The following is a 15,110-nucleotide window of genomic DNA, read 5'->3' on the forward strand; positions in this document are numbered from 1 at the left end:
GAAATATCTCCACTGTTATCTCTATAAACATCGAAATATCTACACCGCCATCTGTATAAACATGGAAATACTTACAAAGTTATCTGTATAAACATGGAAATATCTACAATGCAATCTCTGTAAACATGGAAATATCTACACAGCTATCTGTGTAAAGTTGGAAATATCTACACCGCTGTCTGTGTATAGATGGCAATATCTACACCGCAATCTGTGCATAGATGGAAGCATCTACACCGCTATCTCTGTAAACATGGAAATACCTTCACCGCTATCTGTATAAACCTGGAAATATCTACACCGCCATCAGTATAAACATGGAAGTATCTACACCGCTATTTTTATAAACATGGAAATAAGTCCACGGCTATCTGTATAAACCTGGAAATATCTACAAAGCTATCTGTATAAACATGGATATGTCTACAACGCTATATGTGTAAACCTGGAAATATCTACGCAGCTATCTGTGTAAACTTGGAAATACCTACACAGCTGTCTGTGTAAAGATGGATATATCTGCACCGCAATCTGTAAAAAGATGGAAATACATACACCGCTATATGTATAAACAAGGAAATATCTACACCGCCATCTGTATAAACATGGAAATATCTCCACCGCCATCTGTATAAACATGGAAATACCTACACCGCTATCTGTATAAACATGGAAATAAGTCCACGGCTATCTGTATAAACATGGAAATATCTACATCGCTATCTGTATAAACATGGAAATATCTACACCGCCATATGTATAAACATGCAAATATCTACACAGCCATCTGTATAAACTTGGAAATAACTACACAACCATCTTTATAAACATGGAAATATCTACATTGCCGTCTGTATACACGTGGAAATATCTACACAGCCATCTGTATAAGCATGGAAATATCTACACCGCTATCTGCAAAACATGGAAATACTTACAACGCTCTCTGTATAAACAGGGAATTACCTACATCGCTATCTGTATAAACAGGGAATATCTCCACTGCTATCTGTATTAACATGGAAATATCTACACCGCTATCTGTATAAACATGGAAATATCTACACGGCTATCTGTATAAACCTGGAAATATCTACACCGCTATCTGTACAAACACGGAAATATAAACACCGCCATCTGCATAAACATGTAAATATCTACACATCCATTTGTATAAACATGGAAATAACTACACCACCATCTTTATAAACATGGAAATATCTACATTGCCATGTGTATACACGTGGAAATATCTACACAGCCATCTGTATCAGCATGGAAATATCTACACCGCTATCTTTATAAACATGGAAATATCTACACCGCTCTATGTATAAACATGGAAATATCTACATCGCTATCTGAATTAACAGGGAATATCTCCACTCCTATCTGTATAAACATGGAAATATCTACACCGCCATCTCTATAAACATGGAAATATCTACACCGCCATCTGTATAAACATGGAAATACCTATACAGTCATCTGTATAAACATGGAAATATCTACAATGCCATCTGTATAAACATGGAAATACCTTCACTTCTATCTGTATAAACATGAAAATATCTACACCGCCATCTTCAGAAACATGGATGTATCTACACCGCCATCTGTATAATCTTGGAAATATCTACACCACTATCTGTATAAACATGGAAATATCTTCACTTCTATCTGTATAAACATGAAAATACCTACACCGCTATCTCTATAGACATGGAAATATCTACACCGCTATCTGTATAAACATTGAAATATCTCCACTCCCATCTGTATAAAGATGGAAATATCTACACCGCGACCAGTAAAAACATGGAAATATCTACACCGCTATCTGTATAAACATGGAAGTAGCAACACCGCTATCTGTATATACATGGAAATATCTACACCGCTATCTCTATAAACATGAAAATACTTACACCACCATCTCTACAAACATGGAAATATTTACACCGCTATCTGTATAAACAGAAATAACTACACCGTCATCTCTATAAACATGGAGTTATCTACACCGCCATCTGCATAAACATGGAAATATATACACAGACATCTGTATAAACTTGGGAATATCTACACTGACATCTGTAGAAAGATGGAAATATCTACAAAGCGATCTGTATAAACATGGGAATTTCAACACCGCTACCTGTATAAACATGGAAATATCTACACCGCTATCTATATCAACATGGAAATAACTTCACCGCAATCTGTATAAACATGGAAATATCTACACAGCAATCTGTGCAAAGATGGAAATATCTACACCGCAGTCTCTATAAACATGCAAATATCTAAACCGCTATCTGTATAAACATGGAAATAACTACACTGTTATCTGTATAAACATGGAAATTTTTACACCGCTATCTGTATAAACATGGAAATATCTCCACCGCTATCTTTATAAACACGTAATTACCTACACCGGTATCTTTAAAAACATGGAAATACCTACACCGCTATCTCTATAAACAATGAAATATCTACAACGCTATCTGTGTAAACATGGAAATATCTACACAGCTATCTGTGTAAGCATGGAAATATCTACAACGCTATCTGTGTAAACATGGAAATGTTTATAACGCTATCTGTGTAAACAGGGAAATATCTACACAGCTATCTGTAAAACGTGGAAATATCTACACCACTATCTGTATAACCCTGAAAATATTTACACCGCTATCTCTATCAACATGTAAATAACTACACCGCTATCTGTATAAACATGGAAATATCTACAATGATATCTCTGTAAACATGGAAATATCGACACAGGTATCTGTGTAAACTTGGAAATATCTACACCGCTATCTGTGTAAAGTTTGCAATGTCTACACCGCAATCTGTGCAAAGATGGAAATATCTTTACCGCTATATCTGTAAACATGGAAATATCTACACCGCTATATGTATAAACATGGAAATATATACACTGCCATCTGTATACACATGGAAATATCTACAGAGCCATCTGTATAAACATGGAAATATCTACACCGCTATCTCTATAAACATGGAAATATCTACACCGCTATCTGTATAAACATGGAAATATCTACACCATGATCTGTATAAACATGGAAATATATACACCGCTATCTGTATAAACATGGCAATGTCGGCACTGCTATCTCTATAAACATGGAAATATCTACAAAGACATCTGTATAAACATGGAAATACCTACACAGTCATGTGTAGGAATATTTAAATATCTACACTGCCATCTGTATAAACATAGAAATATCTACACAGCCCTCTGTATAAATATGGAAATATCTGCATAGGCATCTGGGTAAACATGGAAATATCTGCACCGCTATGTGTATAAACATGGAAATATCTCCACTGCACTCTGTATAAACATGGAAATATCTCCACCGTTATCTGTATAAACATGGAAATATCTCCACCGTTATCTGTATAAACATGGAAATATCTACAGCACCATCTCTATAAACATTGAAAAATCTACACTGCCTTCTGTAAAAACATGGAAATATCTACACAGTCATCTGAATAAACATGGAAATATCTACACCACCATCTGTATAAACATGGAAATATCTACAATACCATCTGTCTACACATGGAAATATCTACACAGCCATCTGTATAAACATGGAATTATCTACACTGCCATCTGTAGAAAGATGGAAATATCTACACCGCTATCTCTATAAATATGGAAATATCTACACCGCCATCTCTATAAACATGAAAACATCTACATTGCCATCTCCATAAACATGAAAACATCTACACTGCCATCTCCATAAAGATGGAAGTATCTACTCCACCATGTGTATAAACACGGAAATATCTACACCACCATCTGTGTAAACATGGAAATATCTACAGAGCCATCTGTATAAAAATGGAAATATCTACAAAGCGATCTCTATGAACATGGAAATGTCTACATCGCTATCTGTATAAACATGGATTTAGCCACATTGATATCTGTATAAACATGGAAGTATCTACACCGCTATGTGTATAAACATGGAAATATCTACAATGCAATCTCTGTAAACATGGAAATATCTACACAGCTATCTGTGTAAAGTTGGAAATATCTACAACACTGTCTGTGTAAAGATGGCAATATCTACACCGCAATCGGTGCAAAGACGGAAGCATCTACACCGCTATCTCCGTAAACATGGAAATACCTACACCGCTATCTGTATAAACCTGGAAATATCTACACCGCCATCTCTATCAAAATGGAAATATCTACACCGCCATCTGTATAATCATGGAAATATCTACACCGCCATCTGTATAAACATGGAAATATCTACACCGCTATCTTTATAAACTTGGAAATAACTCCATCGCTATCTGTATAAACATGGAAATATCTACACCGCTATCTGTATAAACATGGAAATATCTACACGGCTATCTGTATAAACCTGGAAATATCTACACCACTATCTGTATTAACATGGAAATATCTACATCGCTATCTGTATAAACATGGAAATATCTACACCGCTATCTGTACAAACATGGAAATATAAACACCGCCATCTGCATGAACATGTAAATATCTACACAGCCATTTGTATAAACATGGAAATAACTACACCACCATCTTTATAAACATGAAAATATCTACACCCCTATCTGTATAAACATGGAATTATCCACACAGCTATCTCTATAAACATGGAAAAATTAACACCGCTATCTCTATGCACATGGAAATATCTACACTGGCATCTCTATAAACATGGAAATATCTACACCACGATCAGTATAAACATTGAAATATCTACACCGCTATCTGCATAAACATGGAAATATCTCCACTGTTATCTCTATAAACATCGAAATATCTACACCGCCATCTGTATAAACATGGAAATACTTACAAAGTTATCTGTATAAACATGGAAATATCTACAATGCAATCTCTGTAAACATGGAAATATCTACACAGCTATCTGTGTAAAGTTGGAAATATCTACACCGCTGTCTGTGTATAGATGGCAATATCTACACCGCAATCTGTGCATAGATGGAAGCATCTACACCGCTATCTCTGTAAACATGGAAATACCTTCACCGCTATCTGTATAAACCTGGAAATATCTACACCGCCATCAGTATAAACATGGAAGTATCTACACCGCTATTTTTATAAACATGGAAATAAGTCCACGGCTATCTGTATAAACCTGGAAATATCTACAAAGCTATCTGTATAAACATGGATATGTCTACAACGCTATATGTGTAAACCTGGAAATATCCACGCAGCTATCTGTGTAAACTTGGAAATACCTACACAGCTGTCTGTGTAAAGATGGATATATCTGCACCGCAATCTGTAAAAAGATGGAAATACATACACCGCTATATGTATAAACAAGGAAATATCTACACCGCCATCTGTATAAACATGGAAATATCTCCACCGCCATCTGTATAAACATGGAAATACCTACACCGCTATCTGTATAAACATGGAAATAAGTCCACGGCTATCTGTATAAACATGGAAATATCTACATCGCTATCTGTATAAACATGGAAATATCTACACCGCCATATGTATAAACATGCAAATATCTACACAGCCATCTGTATAAACTTGGAAATAACTACACAACCATCTTTATAAACATGGAAATATCTACATTGCCGTCTGTATACACGTGGAAATATCTACACAGCCATCTGTATAAGCATGGAAATATCTACACCGCTATCTGCAAAACATGGAAATACTTACAACGCTCTCTGTATAAACAGGGAATTACCTACATCGCTATCTGTATAAACAGGGAATATCTCCACTGCTATCTGTATTAACATGGAAATATCTACACCGCTATCTGTATAAACATGGAAATATCTACACGGCTATCTGTATAAACCTGGAAATATCTACACCGCTATCTGTACAAACACGGAAATATAAACACCGCCATCTGCATAAACATGTAAATATCTACACAGCCATTTGTATAAACATGGAAATAACTACACCACCATCTTTATAAACATGGAAATATCTACATTGCCATGTGTATACACGTGGAAATATCTACACAGCCATCTGTATCAGCATGGAAATATCTACACCGCTATCTTTATAAACATGGAAATATCTACACCGCTCTATGTATAAACATGGAAATATCTACATCGCTATCTGAATTAACAGGGAATATCTCCACTCCTATCTGTATAAACATGGAAATATCTACACCGCCATCTCTATAAACATGGAAATATCTACACCGCCATCTGTATAAACATGGAAATACCTATACAGTCATCTGTATAAACATGGAAATATCTACAATGCCATCTGTATAAACATGGAAATACCTTCACTTCTATCTGTATAAACATGAAAATATCTACACCGCCATCTTCAGAAACATGGATGTATCTACACCGCCATCTGTATAATCTTGGAAATATCTACACCACTATCTGTATAAACATGGAAATATCTTCACTTCTATCTGTATAAACATGAAAATACCTACACCGCTATCTCTATAGACATGGAAATATCTACACCGCTATCTGTATAAACATTGAAATATCTCCACTCCCATCTGTATAAAGATGGAAATATCTACACCGCGACCAGTAAAAACATGGAAATATCTACACCGCTATCTGTATAAACATGGAAGTAGCAACACCGCTATCTGTATATACATGGAAATATCTACACCGCTATCTCTATAAACATGAAAATACTTACACCACCATCTCTACAAACATGGAAATATTTACACCGCTATCTGTATAAACATAGAAATAACTACACCGCCATCTCTATAAACATGGAGTTATCTACACCGCCATCTGCATAAACATGGAAATATATACACAGACATCTGTATAAACTTGGGAATATCTACACTGACATCTGTAGAAAGATGGAAATATCTACAAAGCGATCTGTATAAACATGGGAATTTCAACACCGCTACCTGTATAAACATGGAAATATCTACACCGCTATCTATATCAACATGGAAATAACTTCACCGCAATCTGTATAAACATGGAAATATCTACACAGCAATCTGTGCAAAGATGGAAATATCTACACCGCAGTCTCTATAAACATGCAAATATCTAAACCGCTATCTGTATAAACATGGAAATAACTACACTGTTATCTGTATAAACATGGAAATTTTTACACCGCTATCTGTATAAACATGGAAATATCTCCACCGCTATCTTTATAAACACGTAATTACCTACACCAGTATCTTTAAAAACATGGAAATACCTACACAGCTATCTCTATAAACAATGAAATATCTACAACGCTATCTGTGTAAACATGGAAATATCTACACAGCTATCTGTGTAAGCATGGAAATATCTACAACGCTATCTGTGTAAACATGGAAATGTTTATAACGCTATCTGTGTAAACAGGGAAATATCTACACAGCTATCTGTAAAACGTGGAAATATCTACACCACTATCTGTATAACCCTGAAAATATTTACACCGCTATCTCTATCAACATGTAAATAACTACACCGCTATCTGTATAAACATGGAAATATCTACAATGATATCTCTGTAAACATGGAAATATCGACACAGGTATCTGTGTAAACTTGGAAATATCTACACCGCTATCTGTGTAAAGTTTGCAATGTCTACACCGCAATCTGTGCAAAGATGGAAATATCTTTACCGCTATATCTGTAAACATGGAAATATCTACACCGCTATATGTATAAACATGGAAATATATACACTGCCATCTGTATACACATGGAAATATCTACAGAGCCATCTGTATAAACATGGAAATATCTACACCGCTATCTCTATAAACATGGAAATATCTACACCGCTATCTGTATAAACATGGAAATATCTACACCATGATCTGTATAAACATGGAAATATATACACCGCTATCTGTATAAACATGGCAATGTCGGCACTGCTATCTCTATAAACATGGAAATATCTACAAAGACATCTGTATAAACATGGAAATACCTACACAGTCATGTGTAGGAATATTTAAATATCTACACTGCCATCTGTATAAACATAGAAATATCTACACAGCCCTCTGTATAAATATGGAAATATCTGCATAGGCATCTGGGTAAACATGGAAATATCTGCACCGCTATGTGTATAAACATGGAAATATCTCCACTGCTCTCTGTATAAACATGGAAATATCTCCACCGTTATCTGTATAAACATGGAAATATCTCCACCGTTATCTGTATAAACATGGAAATATCTACAGCACCATCTCTATAAACATTGAAAAATCTACACTGCCTTCTGTAAAAACATGGAAATATCTACACAGTCATCTGAATAAACATGGAAATATCTACACCACCATCTGTATAAACATGGAAATATCTACAATACCATCTGTCTACACATGGAAATATCTACACAGCCATCTGTATAAACATGGAATTATCTACACTGCCATCTGTAGAAAGATGGAAATATCTACACCGCTATCTCTATAAATATGGAAATATCTACACCGCCATCTCTATGAACATGAAAACAGCTACACTGCCATCTCCATAAAGATGGAAGTATCTACTCCACCATGTGTATAAACACGGAAATATCTACACCACCATCTGTGTAAACATGGAAATATCTACAGAGCCATCTGTATAAAAATGGAAATATCTACAAAGCGATCTCTATGAACATGGAAATGTCTACATCGCTATCTGTATAAACATGGAAATAGCCACATTGATATCTGTATAAACATGGAAGTATCTACACCGCTATGTGTATAAACATGGAAATATCTACAATGCAATCTCTGTAAACATGGAAATATCTACACAGCTATCTGTGTAAAGTTGGAAATATCTACAACGCTGTCTGTGTAAAGATGGCAATATCTACACCGCAATCGGTGCAAAGACGGAAGCATCTACACCGCTATCTCCGTAAACATGGAAATACCTACACCGCTATCTGTATAAACCTGGAAATATCTACACCGCCATCTCTATCAAAATGGAAATATCTACACCGCCATCTGTATAATCATGGAAATATCTACACCGCCATCTGTATAAACATGGAAATATCTACACCGCTATCTTTATAAACTTGGAAATAACTCCATCGCTATCTGTATAAACATGGAAATATCTACACGGCTATCTGTATAAACCTGGAAATATCTACACCACTATCTGTATTAACATGGAAATATCTACATCGCTATCTGTATAAACATGGAAATATCTACACCGCTATCTGTACAAACATGGAAATATAAACACCGCCATCTGCATGAACATGTAAATATCTACACAGCCATTTGTATAAACATGGAAATAACTACACCACCATCTTTATAAACATGAAAATATCTACACCCCTATCTGTATAAACATGGAATTATCCACACAGCTATCTCTATAAACATGGAAAAATTAACACCGCTATCTCTATGCACATGGAAATATCTACACTGGCATCTCTATAAACATGGAAATATCTACACCACGATCAGTATAAACATTGAAATATCTACACCGCTATCTGCATAAACATGGAAATATCTCCACTGTTATCTCTATAAACATCGAAATATCTACACCGCCATCTGTATAAACATGGAAATACTTACAAAGTTATCTGTATAAACATGGAAATATCTACAATGCAATCTCTGTAAACATGGAAATATCTACACAGCTATCTGTGTAAAGTTGGAAATATCTACACCGCTGTCTGTGTATAGATGGCAATATCTACACCGCAATCTGTGCATAGATGGAAGCATCTACACCGCTATCTCTGTAAACATGGAAATACCTTCACCGCTATCTGTATAAACCTGGAAATATCTACACCGCCATCAGTATAAACATGGAAGTATCTACACCGCTATTTTTATAAACATGGAAATAAGTCCACGGCTATCTGTATAAACCTGGAAATATCTACAAAGCTATCTGTATTAACATGGATATGTCTACAACGCTATATGTGTAAACCTGGAAATATCTACGCAGCTATCTGTGTAAACTTGGAAATACCTACACAGCTGTCTGTGTAAAGATGGATATATCTGCACCGCAATCTGTAAAAAGATGGAAATACATACACCGCTATATGTATAAACAAGGAAATATCTACACCGCCATCTGTATAAACATGGAAATATCTCCACCGCCATCTGTATAAACATGGAAATACCTACACCGCTATCTGTATAAACATGGAAATAAGTCCATGGCTATCTGTATAAACATGGAAATATCTACATCGCTATCTGTATAAACATGGAAATATCTACACCGCCATATGTATAAACATGCAAATATCTACACAGCCATCTGTATAAACTTGGAAATAACTACACAACCATCTTTATAAACATGGAAATATCTACATTGCCGTCTGTATACACGTGGAAATATCTACACAGCCATCTGTATAAGCATGGAAATATCTACACCGCTATCTGCAAAACATGGAAATACTTACAACGCTCTCTGTATAAACAGGGAATTACCTACATTGCTACCTGTATAAACAGGGAATATCTCCACTGCTATCTGTATTAACATGGAAATATCTACACCGCTATCTGTATAAACATGGAAATATCTACACGGCTATCTGTATAAACCTGGAAATATCTACACCGCTATCTGTACAAACACGGAAATATAAACACCGCCATCTGCATAAACATGTAAATATCTACACAGCCATTTGTATAAACATGGAAATAACTACACCACCATCTTTATAAACATGGAAATATCTACATTGCCATGTGTATACACGTGGAAATATCTACACAGCCATCTGTATCAGCATGGAAATATCTACACCGCTATCTTTTTAAACATGGAAATATCTACACCGCTCTATGTATAAACATGGAAATATCTACATCGCTATCTGAATTAACAGGGAATATCTCCACTCCTATCTGTATAAACATGGAAATATCTACACCGCCATCTCTATAAACATGGAAATATCTACACCGCCATCTGTATAAACATGGAAATACCTATACAGTCATCTGTATAAACATGGAAATATCTACAATGCCATCTGTATAAACATGGAAATACCTTCACTTCTATCTGTATAAACATGAAAATATCTACACCGCCATCTTCAGAAACATGGATGTATCTACACCGCCATCTGTATAATCTTGGAAATATCTACACCACTATCTGTATAAACATGGAAATATCTTCACTTCTATCTGTATAAACATGAAAATACCTACACCGCTATCTCTATAGACATGGAAATATCTACACCGCTATCTGTATAAACATTGAAATATCTCCACTCCCATCTGTATAAAGATGGAAATATCTACACCGCGACCAGTAAAAACATGGAAATATCTACACCGCTATCTGTATAAACATGGAAGTAGCAACACCGCTATCTGTATATACATGGAAATATCTACACCGCTATCTCTATAAACATGAAAATACTTACACCACCATCTCTACAAACATGGAAATATTTACACCGCTATCTGTATAAACATAGAAATAACTACACCGCCATCTCTATAAACATGGAGTTATCTACACCGCCATCTGCATAAACATGGAAATATATACACAGACATCTGTATAAACTTGGGAATATCTACACTGACATCTGTAGAAAGATGGAAATATCTACAAAGCGATCTGTATAAACATGGGAATTTCAACACCGCTACCTGTATAAACATGGAAATATCTACACCGCTATCTATATCAACATGGAAATAACTTCACCGCAATCTGTATAAACATGGAAATATCTACACAGCAATCTGTGCAAAGATGGAAATATCTACACCGCAGTCTCTATAAACATGCAAATATCTAAACCGCTATCTGTATAAACATGGAAATAACTACACTGTTATCTGTATAAACATGGAAATTTTTACACCGCTATCTGTATAAACATGGAAATATCTCCACCGCTATCTTTATAAACACGTAATTACCTACACCGGTATCTTTAAAAACATGGAAATACCTACACAGCTATCTCTATAAACAATGAAATATCTACAACGCTATCTGTGTAAACATGGAAATATCTACACAGCTATCTGTGTAAGCATGGAAATATCTACAACGCTATCTGTGTAAACATGGAAATGTTTATAACGCTATCTGTGTAAACAGGGAAATATCTACACAGCTATCTGTAAAACGTGGAAATATCTACACCACTATCTGTATAACCCTGAAAATATTTACACCGCTATCTCTATCAACATGTAAATAACTACACCGCTATCTGTATAAACATGGAAATATCTACAATGATATCTCTGTAAACATGGAAATATCGACACAGGTATCTGTGTAAACTTGGAAATATCTACACCGCTATCTGTGTAAAGTTTGCAATGTCTACACCGCAATCTGTGCAAAGATGGAAATATCTTTACCGCTATATCTGTAAACATGGAAATATCTACACCGCTATATGTATAAACATGGAAATATATACACTGCCATCTGTATACACATGGAAATATCTACAGAGCCATCTGTATAAACATGGAAATATCTACACCGCTATCTCTATAAACATGGAAATATCTACACCGCTATCTGTATAAACATGGAAATATCTACACCATGATCTGTATAAACATGGAAATATATACACCGCTATCTGTATAAACATGGCAATGTCGGCACTGCTATCTCTATAAACATGGAAATATCTACAAAGACATCTGTATAAACATGGAAATACCTACACAGTCATGTGTAGGAATATTTAAATATCTACACTGCCATCTGTATAAACATAGAAATATCTACACAGCCCTCTGTATAAATATGGAAATATCTGCATAGGCATCTGGGTAAACATGGAAATATCTGCACCGCTATGTGTATAAACATGGAAATATCTCCACTGCTCTCTGTATAAACATGGAAATATCTCCACCGTTATCTGTATAAACATGGAAATATCTCCACCGTTATCTGTATAAACATGGAAATATCTACAGCACCATCTCTATAAACATTGAAAAATCTACACTGCCTTCTGTAAAAACATGGAAATATCTACACAGTCATCTGAATAAACATGGAAATATCTACACCACCATCTGTATAAACATGGAAATATCTACAATACCATCTGTCTACACATGGAAATATCTACACAGCCATCTGTATAAACATGGAATTATCTACACTGCCATCTGTAGAAAGATGGAAATATCTACACCGCTATCTCTATAAATATGGAAATATCTACACCGCCATCTCTATAAACATGAAGACATCTACACTGCCATCTCCATAAAGATGGAAGTATCTACTCCACCATGTGTATAAACACGGAAATATCTACACCACCATCTGTGTAAACATGGAAATATCTACAGAGCCATCTGTATAAAAATGGAAATATCTACACCGCTATCTCTATAAACATGGAAATACCTACACCGCTATCTGTATAAACATGGAAATATCTACATTGATATCTGTATAAACAGGGAAATATCTCCACCGCTATCTGTATAAACATGGAAATATCTACACCGCTATCTGTATTAACATGGAAATATATACACCGCTATCTGTATAAACAAGGAAATATCTACACCGCCATCTTTAGAAACATGGAAATATCTATACCGCCATATGCAAAAACATGGAAATACCTACAATGCTACCTGTATAAATATGGAAATGTCTACACCGCTATCTCTATAAACATGGAAATACCTACACCACTTGCACTATAAACATGGAAATATCTACACCGCCATCTCTGTAAACATGGAAATATTTACACCGCCATCTATGTAAACTTGAAAATATCTACACTGCCATATTCAGAAACATGGCTGTATCTACACCGCCATCTGTATAAACATGGAAATATCTACACCACTATCTGTATGGAGATGGAAATATTTAAACCGCTATCTCTATAAACATGGAAATATCTACACAGCTATCTCTATAAACATGGAAATAGCTACACCGCCATCTCTATTAACATGGAAATATCTACAAAGTCATCTGTATAAACCTGGAAATATCTACACTGTCATCTATATAAACATGGAAATATCTACAGAGAACTCTGTATAAACATGGAAATATCGGCACAGCCATCTGTATAAACATGGAAATATCTACACCGCTATCTGTATAAACATGGAAATATCTACACCGCTATCTGTATTAATGTGGACATATCTCCATTGCTATCTGTATAAACATGGACTTATCTCCACCGCAATCTGTATAAACATGAAAAAATCTACACCGCTATCTCTATAAACATGGAAATATCTACACTGCCATCTGTCCAAACATGGAAATATCTACAGAGTCATCTGTAGAAACATGGAAATATCTACACCGCTATCTCTATAAACATGGAAATATCTACACCGCCATCTCTATAAACATGGAAATATCTACACCGCTATCTGTATAAATATGAAATATCTAAACCGCTATCTCTATAACAGTGGAAATATCCACACTGCTATCTGTATAAACATGGAAATATCCTCACTGCTATCACTATGAACATGGATATATGTACACCGCTATCTCTATAAACATGGAAATATCTACACCGCCATCTCTATAAACATGGAAATATCTACACCGCCATCTGTATAAACATGGAAATATCTACACCGCTATCTGTATAAACATGGAAATATCTACACCGCGATCTGTATAAACATGGAAATATCTACACCGTGATCTGTATAAACATGGAAATATCTAGACCGCTCTCTGTGTAAACATGGAAATATCTACACCGCGATCTGTGTAAACATGGAAATATCTACACCGCCATCTCTATAAACATGAAAATATCTACACCCCTATCTGTATAAACATGGAATTATCCACACAGCTATCTCTATAAACATGGAAAAATTAACACCGCTATCTCTATGCACATGGAAATATCTACACTGGCATCTCTATAAACATGGAAATATCTACACCACGATCAGTATAAACATTGAAATATCTACACCGCTATCTGCATAAACATGGAAATATCTCCACTGTTATCT

Source organism: Pan paniscus, chromosome 7 (genome assembly GCF_029289425.2).
Source record: "Pan paniscus chromosome 7, NHGRI_mPanPan1-v2.0_pri, whole genome shotgun sequence".
In the NCBI taxonomy this organism is placed as follows: domain Eukaryota; kingdom Metazoa; phylum Chordata; class Mammalia; order Primates; family Hominidae; genus Pan; species Pan paniscus.